The following is a 9361-nucleotide window of genomic DNA, read 5'->3' on the forward strand; positions in this document are numbered from 1 at the left end:
GTTGTTTTGCTGATTCAGACGAGTCTCTACTGTTGTTTTGCTGATTCAGACGAGTCTCTACTGTTGTTTTGCTGATTCAGACTGCAGTCTCTACTGTTGTTTTGCTGATTCAGACTAGTCTCTACTGTTGTATTGCTGATTCAGACTGCAGTCTCTACTGTTGTTTTGCTGATTCAGACTGCAGTCTCTACTGTTGTTTTGCTGATTCAGACTGCAGTCTCTACTGTTGTTTTGCTGATTCAGACTAGTGTCTACTGTTATTTTGTTATTGTATGTTGATTTGTTTTTGTATATTGCTGTTGGTGGTTTTGTTTGATTGGCTAATTCCTGGGCTTGTATGGTGATAATTGCCAATATATAGGTTGAGGGTAATCAACGTGTGATTACGCAGGCTGTGGGATTATTGGTATTTGATTCATAAAGCTCGTCATTGCTCTGAGGAGAAAAAGCTTCATACTAATGGCCATAATGGCCTCCTCTTGATGTTCTCTCTTCTTCCCTGAGCATAATGGCCTCCTCTTGATGTTCTCTATTCTTCCCTGAGCATAATGGCCTCCTCTTGATGTTCTCTATTCTTCTCTGAGCATAATGGCCTCCTCTTGATGTTCTCGCTTCTTCCCTGAGCATAATGGCCTCCTCTTGAAGTTCTCTATTCTTCCCTGAGCATAATGGCCTCCTCTTGATGTTCTCGCTTCTTCCCTGAGCATAATGGCCTCCTCTTGATGTTCTCTCTTCTTCCCTGGCCATAATGGCCTCCTCTTGATGTTCTCTCTCTTCCCTGAGCATAATGGCCTCCTCTTGATGTTCTCTATTCTTCCCTGAGCATAATGGCCTCCTCTTGATGTTCTCTCTTCTTCCCTGGCCATAATGGCCTCCTCTTGATGTTCTCTCTTCTTCCCTGAGCATAATGATACGACGAGGGAAAGACAAAAGTCTTTATTCATGAACACTGAGGTATGAGGAGATGGTTGTGTTTATGGGTTGGGAAGTTCAGGAACAGCTAATACAATCTTAACCACTACCCTTCATTTTTTTTTACCCTAAACACAAATCTAAGCTGTGTTTGAATAATCTTACTAACCACACTAACCAAACAATTTTTTGATGTGAATTGAGTATATAGTATGCTTTTTTTGGTCATTGTATGTATATAGTTAGTACGCCATATGTACCCAGATGTCGTACAACATTCACTAAAATACGAAGTAGACAAGTAGTGGACAATATTTCTGTGCTTTTAGGGCTCATAGTGCAATTCTTCAGAAACCTTTTCAGATTTGATGAAAATGGCAAAATCCATGAATTCAAATGAGAGCAGATTCAAACTAGTTACGTTTAACTAATTATGTTGAGCTATTTAATAAAGTAATGACTCCCCAGGTCCAGCTTCTTAACTCCCCAGGTCCAGCCCCTTAACTCCCCAGGTCCAGCCCCTTAACTCCCCAGGTCCAGCTCCTTAACTCCCCAGGTCAAGCCCCTTAACTCCTAAAGGTCCAGCTCCTTAACTCCCCAGGTCCAGCTCCTTAACTCCCCAGGTCCAGCTCCTTAACTCCCCAGGTCCAGCTCCTTAACTCCCTAGTTCCAGCTCCTTCACTCCCTAGTTCCAGCTCCTTCACTCCCTAGTTCCAGCTCCTTCACTCCCTAGTTCCAGCTCCTTAACTTCCCAGGCCCAGCTCCTTTCCCCAGATCCAACTCCTTATCTCCCCAGATCCAGCTCCTTCACTCCACAGGTCCAGCTCCTTCACTCCCCAGGTCCAGCTCCTTCACTCCCCAGGTCCAGCTCCTTAACTCCACAGGTCCAGCTCCTTAACTCCAGCTCCTTAACTCCAGCTCCCCAGGTCTAGCTCCAATACTCCCCAGGTCCAGCTCCTTAACTCCCCAGGTCCAGCTCCTTAACTCCCCAGGTCCAGCTCCTTCACTCCCTAGTTCCAGCTCCTTAACTTCCCAGGCCCAGCTCCTTAACTCCCCAGGTCCAGCTTCTTATCTCTTGCTCACCAGGTCCAGCTCCTTAACTCCCCAGGTCCAGCTCCTTAACTCCCCAGGGCCAGCCCCTTAACTCCAGCTCCCCAGGGCCAGCTCCCCAGGGCCAGCTCCCCAGGTCCTGCTCCCCAGGGCCAGCTCCCCAGGTCCTGCCCCCAGGGCCAGCTCCCCAAGGCCAGCTCCCCAGGGCCAGCTCCCCAGGGCCAGCTCCCCAGGGCCAGCTCTCCAGGGCCAGCTCACCAGTTCCAGCTTCCCAGGGCCAGCTTCCCAGGGCCAGCTCCTTATCTCCAGCTCCTTATCTCCTGCTCCCCAGGGCCAGCTCCTCAGGGCCAACTCCCCAGGTCCTGCTTGCCAGGGCCAACTCCCCAGGTCCTGCTTGCCAGGGCCAGCTCCCCAGTGCCAGCTCCCCAGTGCCAGCTCCCCAGGTCCTGCTCCCCAGGGCCAGCTCAGAATAGAAGATGCCGTATGGACACAGACCTAGAATCATCTCAGACTCCCCTTGTCTTCCCGCAGGTGGCGCCACTACTAATTAAAGCTCATCTCTCAACCAACGTCTAATGTAATACAATGCTCTGACCAAATGCTGACCTGTACCATCTGGTGGTGAGAAAACCAGGTGACCATAGTTGAGTGTCTCGGGGCAACTAGCTTCATCCAGACATGTACTGATAAACCTTCTTGGATCCGTCAGTGGCACTGTCTGCAGACGATAATAAAGATTGGAGAGAGGGCTGGTTCTGAAAGACAGGAGAGAGGGTTGGTTCTGACAGACAGGAGAGGGGGCTGGTTCTGACAGACAGGAGAGAGGGTTGGTTCTGAAAGACAGGGGAGAGGGCTGGTTCTGACAGACAGGAGAGAGGGCTGGTTCTGACAGACAGGAGAGAGGGCTGGTTCTGAAAGACAGGAGAGAGGGCTGGTTCTGAAAGACAGGAGAGAGGGCTGGTTCTGAAAGACAGGAGAGAGGGCTGGTTATGAAAGACAGGAGAGAGGGCTGGTTCTGAAAGACAGGAGAGAGGGCTGGTTCTGAAAGACAGGAGAGAGGACTGGTTCTGAAAGACAGGAGAGAGGGTTGGTTCTGAAAGACAGGAGAGAGGGCTGGTTCTGAAAGACAGGAGAGAGGGCTGGTTCTGAAAGACAGGAGAGAGGGCTGGTTCTGACAGACAGGAGAGAGGGCTGGTTCTGACAGACAGGAGAGAGGAGTGGTTCTGACAGACAGGAGAGAGGGCTGGTTCTGACAGACAGGAGAGAGAGCTGGTTCTGACAGACATGGGGATAAACGAGGGAGAGAATGCTGTGGTGGAATTCACAACCTCTGCTTGCTGTATTCTGAAATATGGGATAAGCACACGCGCACATGCTCACACACACACAAACACACACACACACTCTCTCATCACTCTCCTTTCCCTTCTCCTCCTCCTCTCTCTCTCCTTTCCCCTCTCCTCTCTCGCTCCTTTTACTCTCATCCTCCTCTCTCTCTCTCTCTCTCCTTCCCCTCTCATCCCCTCTCTCTCATTTCCCCTCTCCTCCTCTCTCTCTCTCTCTCCTTTCCCCTCTCCTCCTCTCTCTCCTTCCCCTCTCCTCCTCTCTCTCTCCTTTCCCCTCTCCTCCCCTCTCTCTCTCCTTTCCCCTCTCCTCCTCTTTCTCTGTCTCCTTTCTCCTCTCCCTCTCCCTCTTTTCCCCTCTCCTCTCCCTCTTTCTCCCCTGCGTTCTTTCTAAATAATATGTACTAGTGTGAGTGCGTGTGCATATGAGTGTGTCAGTGAAACACCATGAGCCTTTACCAATTTGTCCCTTTCACTCACTGTGTGTGTGTGGCCCCTGAGGCCTCATAAAAGTGTCAGTAAAAATACACTCAGCGTGGTGAAAGAGGCTCAGCTCTATTCATTATCCATCAGTAACCTGTCTCCATAGCAAGAACAAAAGAGAGAGAGAGAGAGAGAGAGAGAGAGAGAGGAAGGCAGAGAGAAAGAGGAAAGTGAGGAGGAGGAAGAGTAGGAGAAGGGTTAGGGGAGAAGGAGAGGAGGAGGGAAGGTGTGAGAGAGGGGAGGCTGAGGGAGTAGGTGATCGGGGAGAAGGAAGGGAAGGAGTGAGAAGGGGGAGGGGATGGAGGATGTGCAGAACATGAGAGTAATGGAAGTGTTCAATTAAGATGGGAAGTTCAGGCTTTATTTAACATGGGCCAGGCATCTAACAGGCTTTATTTAACATGGGCCAGGCATCAACAGGCTTTATTTAACATGGGCCAGGCATCTAACAGGCTTTATTTAACATGGGCCAGGCTTCTAACAGCTTTATTTAACATGGGCCAGGCTTCTAACAGGCTTTATTCAACATGGGCCAGGCATCTAACAGGCTTTATTTAACATGGGCCAGGCTTCTAACATGGCCATCTAACAGGCTTTATTTAACATGGGCCAGGCTTCTAACATGGCCATCTAACAGGCTTTATTTAACATGGGCCAGGCTTCTAACATGGCCATTTAACAGGCTTTATTCAACATGGGCCAGGCTTCTAACATGGCCATCTAACAGGCTTTATTTAACATGGGCCAGGCTTCTAACATGGCCATTTAACAGGCTTTATTCAACATGGGCCAGGCTTCTAACATGGCCATTTAACAGGCTTTATTTAACATGGGCCAGGCTTCTAACATGGCCATCTAACAGGCTTTATTTAACATGGCCATTTAACAGGCTTTATTTAACATGGGCCAGGCTTCTAACATGGCCATTTAACAGGCTTTATTCAACATGGGCCAGGCTTCTAACATGGCCATCTAACAGGCTTTATTTAACATGGCCATTTAACAGGCTTTATTTAACATGGGCCAGGCTTCTAACATGGCCATCTAACAGGCTTTATTTAACATGGGCCAGGCTTCTAACAGGGTTTATTCAACATGGGCCAGGTTTCTAACATGGCCATCTATCAGGCTTTATTCAACATGGGCCAGGCATCTAACATGGCCATCTAACAGGCTTTATTCAACATGGGCCAGGCATCTAACATGGCCATCTAACAGGCTTTATTAAACATGGGCCAGGCTTCTAACATGGCCATCTATCAGGCTTTATTTAACATGGGCCAGGCATCTAACAGGCTTTATTCAACATGGGCCAGGCTTCTAACATGGCCATCTATCAGGCTTTATTCAACATGGGCCAGGCTTCTAACATGGCCATCTATCAGGCTTTATTTAACATGGGCCAGGCTTCTAACATGGCCATCTATCAGGCTTTATTTAACATGGGCCAGGCATCTAACAGGCTTTATTTAACATGGGCCAGGCTTCTAACATGGCCATCTATCAGGCTTTATTTAACATGGGCCAGGCATCTAACAGGCTTTATTTAACATGGGCCAGGCTTCTAACATGGCCATCTATCAGGCTTTATTCAACATGGGCCAGGCTTCTAACATGGCCATCTAACAGGCTTTATTCAACATGGGCCAGGCTTCTAACAGGCTTTATTCACCATGGGCCAGGCTTCTAACATGGCCATCTATCAGGCTTTATTCAACATGGGCCAGGCATCTAACATGGCCATCTAACAGGCTTTATTCAACATGGGCCAGGCTTCTAACATGGCCATCTAACAGGCTTTATTCAACATGGGCCAGGCTTCTAACATGGCCATCTATCAGGCTTTATTTAACATGGGCCAGGCATCTAACAGGCTTTATTCAACATGGGCCAGGCTTCTAACATGGCCATCTATCAGGCTTTATTCAACATGGGCCGGGCATCTAACAGGCTTTATTCAACATGGGCCAGGCTTCTAACATGGCCATCTATCAGGCTTTATTTAACATGGGCCAGGCATCTAACAGGCTTTATTCAACATGGGCCAGGCTTCTAACATGGCCATCTATCAGGCTTTATTTAACATGGGCCAGGCATCTAACAGGCTTTATTCAACATGGGCCAGGCTTCTAACATGGCCATCTATCAGGCTTTATTCAACATGGGCCAGGCTTCTAACATGGCCATCTATCAGGCTTTATTCAACATGGGCCAGGCACCTAACATGGCCATCTAACAGGCTTTATTCAACATGGGCCAGGCTTCTAACATGGCCATCTATCAGGCTTTATTCAACATGGGCCAGGCATCTAACATGGCCATCTAACAGGCTTTATTCAACATGGGCCAGGCATCTAACATGGCCATCTAACAGGCTTTATTCAACATGGGCCAGGCTTCTAACATGGCCATCTAACAGGCTTTATTGAACATGGGCCAGGCTTCTAACATGTCCATCTATCAGGCTTTATTTAACATGGGCCAGGCATCTAACAGGCTTTATTTAACATGGGCCAGGCTTCTAACATGGCCATCTAACAGGCTTTATTCAACATGGGCCAGGCTTCTAACATGGCCATCTAACAGGCTTTATTCAACATGGGCCAGGCATCTAACAGGCTTTGAGAATGGGCCTTATATAAATGTAATATATATACACTGCTCAAAAAAATAAAGGGAACACTAAAATAACACATCCTAGATCTGAATGAATGAAATATTCATATAAAATACTTTTTTTCTTTACATAGTTGAATGTGCTGATAACAAAATCACACAAAAATTATCAATGGAAATCAAATGTATCAACCCATGGAGGTCTGGATTTAGAGTCACTCTCAAAATGAAAGTGGAAAACCACACTACAGGCTGATCCAACTTTGATGTAATGTCCTTAAAACAAGTCAAAATGAGGCTCAGTAGTGTGTGTGGCCTCCACGTGCCTGTTTGACCTCCCTACAACGCCTGGGTATGCTCCTGATGAGGTAGCGAATGGTCTCCTGAGGGATCTCCTCCCGGACCTGGACTAAAGCATCCGCCAACTCCTGGACAGTCTGTGGTGCAACGTGGCGTTGGTGGATGGAGTGAGACATGATGTCCCAGATGTGCTCAATTGGATTCAGGACTGGGGAACGGGCGGGCCAGTCCATAGCATCAATGCCTTCCTCTTGCAGGAACTGCTGACACACTCCAGCCACATTAGGTCTAGCATTGTCTTGCATTAGGAGGAACCCAGGGCCAACCACAACAGCATATGGTCTCACAAGGGGTCTGAGGATCTCATCTCGGCACCTAATGGCAGTCAGGCCACCTCTGGCGAGCACATGGAGGGCTGTGCGGCCCCCCAAAGAAATGCCACCCCACACCATGATTGACCCACTGCCAAACCGGTCATGCTGGAGGATGCTGCAGGCAGCAGAACGTTCTCCACAGCGTCTCCAGACTGGCATGTCTGTCACATGTGCTCAGTGTGAACCTGCTTTCATCTGTGAAGAGCACAGAGCGCCTGTGGCAAATTTGCCAATCTTGGTGTTGGGCTGTAATGACAACCCCCACCTGTGGACGTCGTGCCCTCATACCACCCTCATGGAGTCTGTTTCTGACCGTTTGAGCAGACACATGCACATTTGTGGCCTGCTGGAGGTCATTTTGCAGGGCTCTGGCAGTGCTCCTCCTGCTCCTCCTTGCACAAAGGCGGAGGTAGCGGTCCTGCTGCTGGGTTGTTGCCCTCCTACGGCCTCCTCCACGTCTCCTGATGTACTGGCCTGTCTCCTGGTAGCGCCTCCATGCTCTGGACACTACGCTGACAGACACAGCAAACCTTCTTGCCACAGCTCGCATTGATGTGCCATCCTGGATGAGCTGCACTACCTGAGCCACTTGTGTGGGTTATAGACTCCGTCTCATGCTACCACTAGAGTGAAAGCACCGCCAGCATTCAAAAGTGACCAAAACATCAGCCAGGAAGCATAGGAACTGAGAAGTGGTCTGTGGTCCCCACCCGCAGAACCACTCCTTTATTGGGGGTGTCTTGCTAATTGCCTATAATTTCCACCTGATGTCTATTCCATTTGCACAACAGCATGTGAAATGTATTGTCAATCAGTGTTGTTTCCTAAGTGGACAGTTTGATTTCACAGAAGTGTGATTGACTTGGAGTTACATTGTGTTGTTTAAGTGTTCCATTTATTTTTTTTGAGCAGTGTATATACTGTATATATATATTTTTTGCTTTAAATTCTAAAAACCTGTTTTTGCTTCATCATTGTGGGTTATTGTGTGTAGATTGATGAGGGGAACAAATTCAGGTAATCCATTTTAGAGAAAGGCTGTAGCGCATCAAAATGTGGAAAAACTCTAGGGGTCTGAGTACTTTCTGAAAGACACTGTACATCACACACGCGTGCCTCATGACTCATCTGACACCTCAGAGATGGAGAGAAGGAAAGCATCCAAAACAGGGGAATATCGGCATATTTTACAGAGACTGCATCCCCTTCACGGTGCACATCTTCAGACCAGGGACCAGAGGGAAACACAGAGGGCTTCTGGTCAAAAGTAGAGCACTATGAATGGAAATAGGGGGCCATATGAGACAAAGTCAAAGTGCAGCCTGCTGTATCACCATCACCAGGCATATGTACTGTAGAACGCATTACCACCAGGCAAATGTACTGTATCACCATCACCAGGCATATGTACTGTAGAACACATTACCACTAGAAATATGTACTGTAGACACATTACCACTAGTCATATGTCCTGTAGAACACATTACCACCAGTCATATGTACTGTAGAACACATTACCACCAGTCATATGTCCTGTGGAACACATTACCACTAGTCATATGTACTGTAGAACACATTACCACCATTCATATGTACTGTAGAACATGCATACATTATCACCATCTACAGAGTAGAACTCTCTGGAGAGGAATGAGGAGATGAGAAGACACTGCCCACAAAATGAGGTGGAAACTGAAATGGGGATGGGGGGGTTGGTGTTCTGTGTGTGTTTATGTGTGTGTTGGGGTTATTCCCTGTGTGTGTGATGGGTTATCTTTGTGTGTCAGTGGAGGTTCCTCGGAGGAGGAATGGGAAGACTATCCTCCTCCGTAAATTTGATACAAATTTAAATTGTCAAATATTTAAAAAGCTTTCTTTTTTTAGATAAAACTATCTTAAATATGTCACCAAATAATTTATTAAAACAGACTGTTTTGAGAAAGCCTCAATTGTAGCCTCAACATCACTCTGTAGGATAGTTGACTCAAAGAGAGAGAAAGACAATAGTTGAACAGTTTTGAACAAATGCTTTCTTCGAAAATGAAGGAGGAGCAAAAGAGAAATAGGGAGAGCGAGAGAGATTGTCATTTTTTCCCACTTTCAGTTTCACTTACTTAGCTATCAAATGCAGCTAGCTAGCTTAGCCTACTGAAACACCCTGCTCAAACAGAGGGATGCTATGTTATCTAGCTGTCTATGACAGAGGGATGCTATGTTAGGTAGTTGGCTATAACAGAGGGATGCTATGTTAGCTAGCTGGCTATAACAGATGGATGCTATGTT

This window comes from Oncorhynchus tshawytscha, linkage group LG13 (assembly GCF_018296145.1).
Source record: "Oncorhynchus tshawytscha isolate Ot180627B linkage group LG13, Otsh_v2.0, whole genome shotgun sequence".
Lineage (NCBI taxonomy): Eukaryota > Metazoa > Chordata > Actinopteri > Salmoniformes > Salmonidae > Oncorhynchus > Oncorhynchus tshawytscha.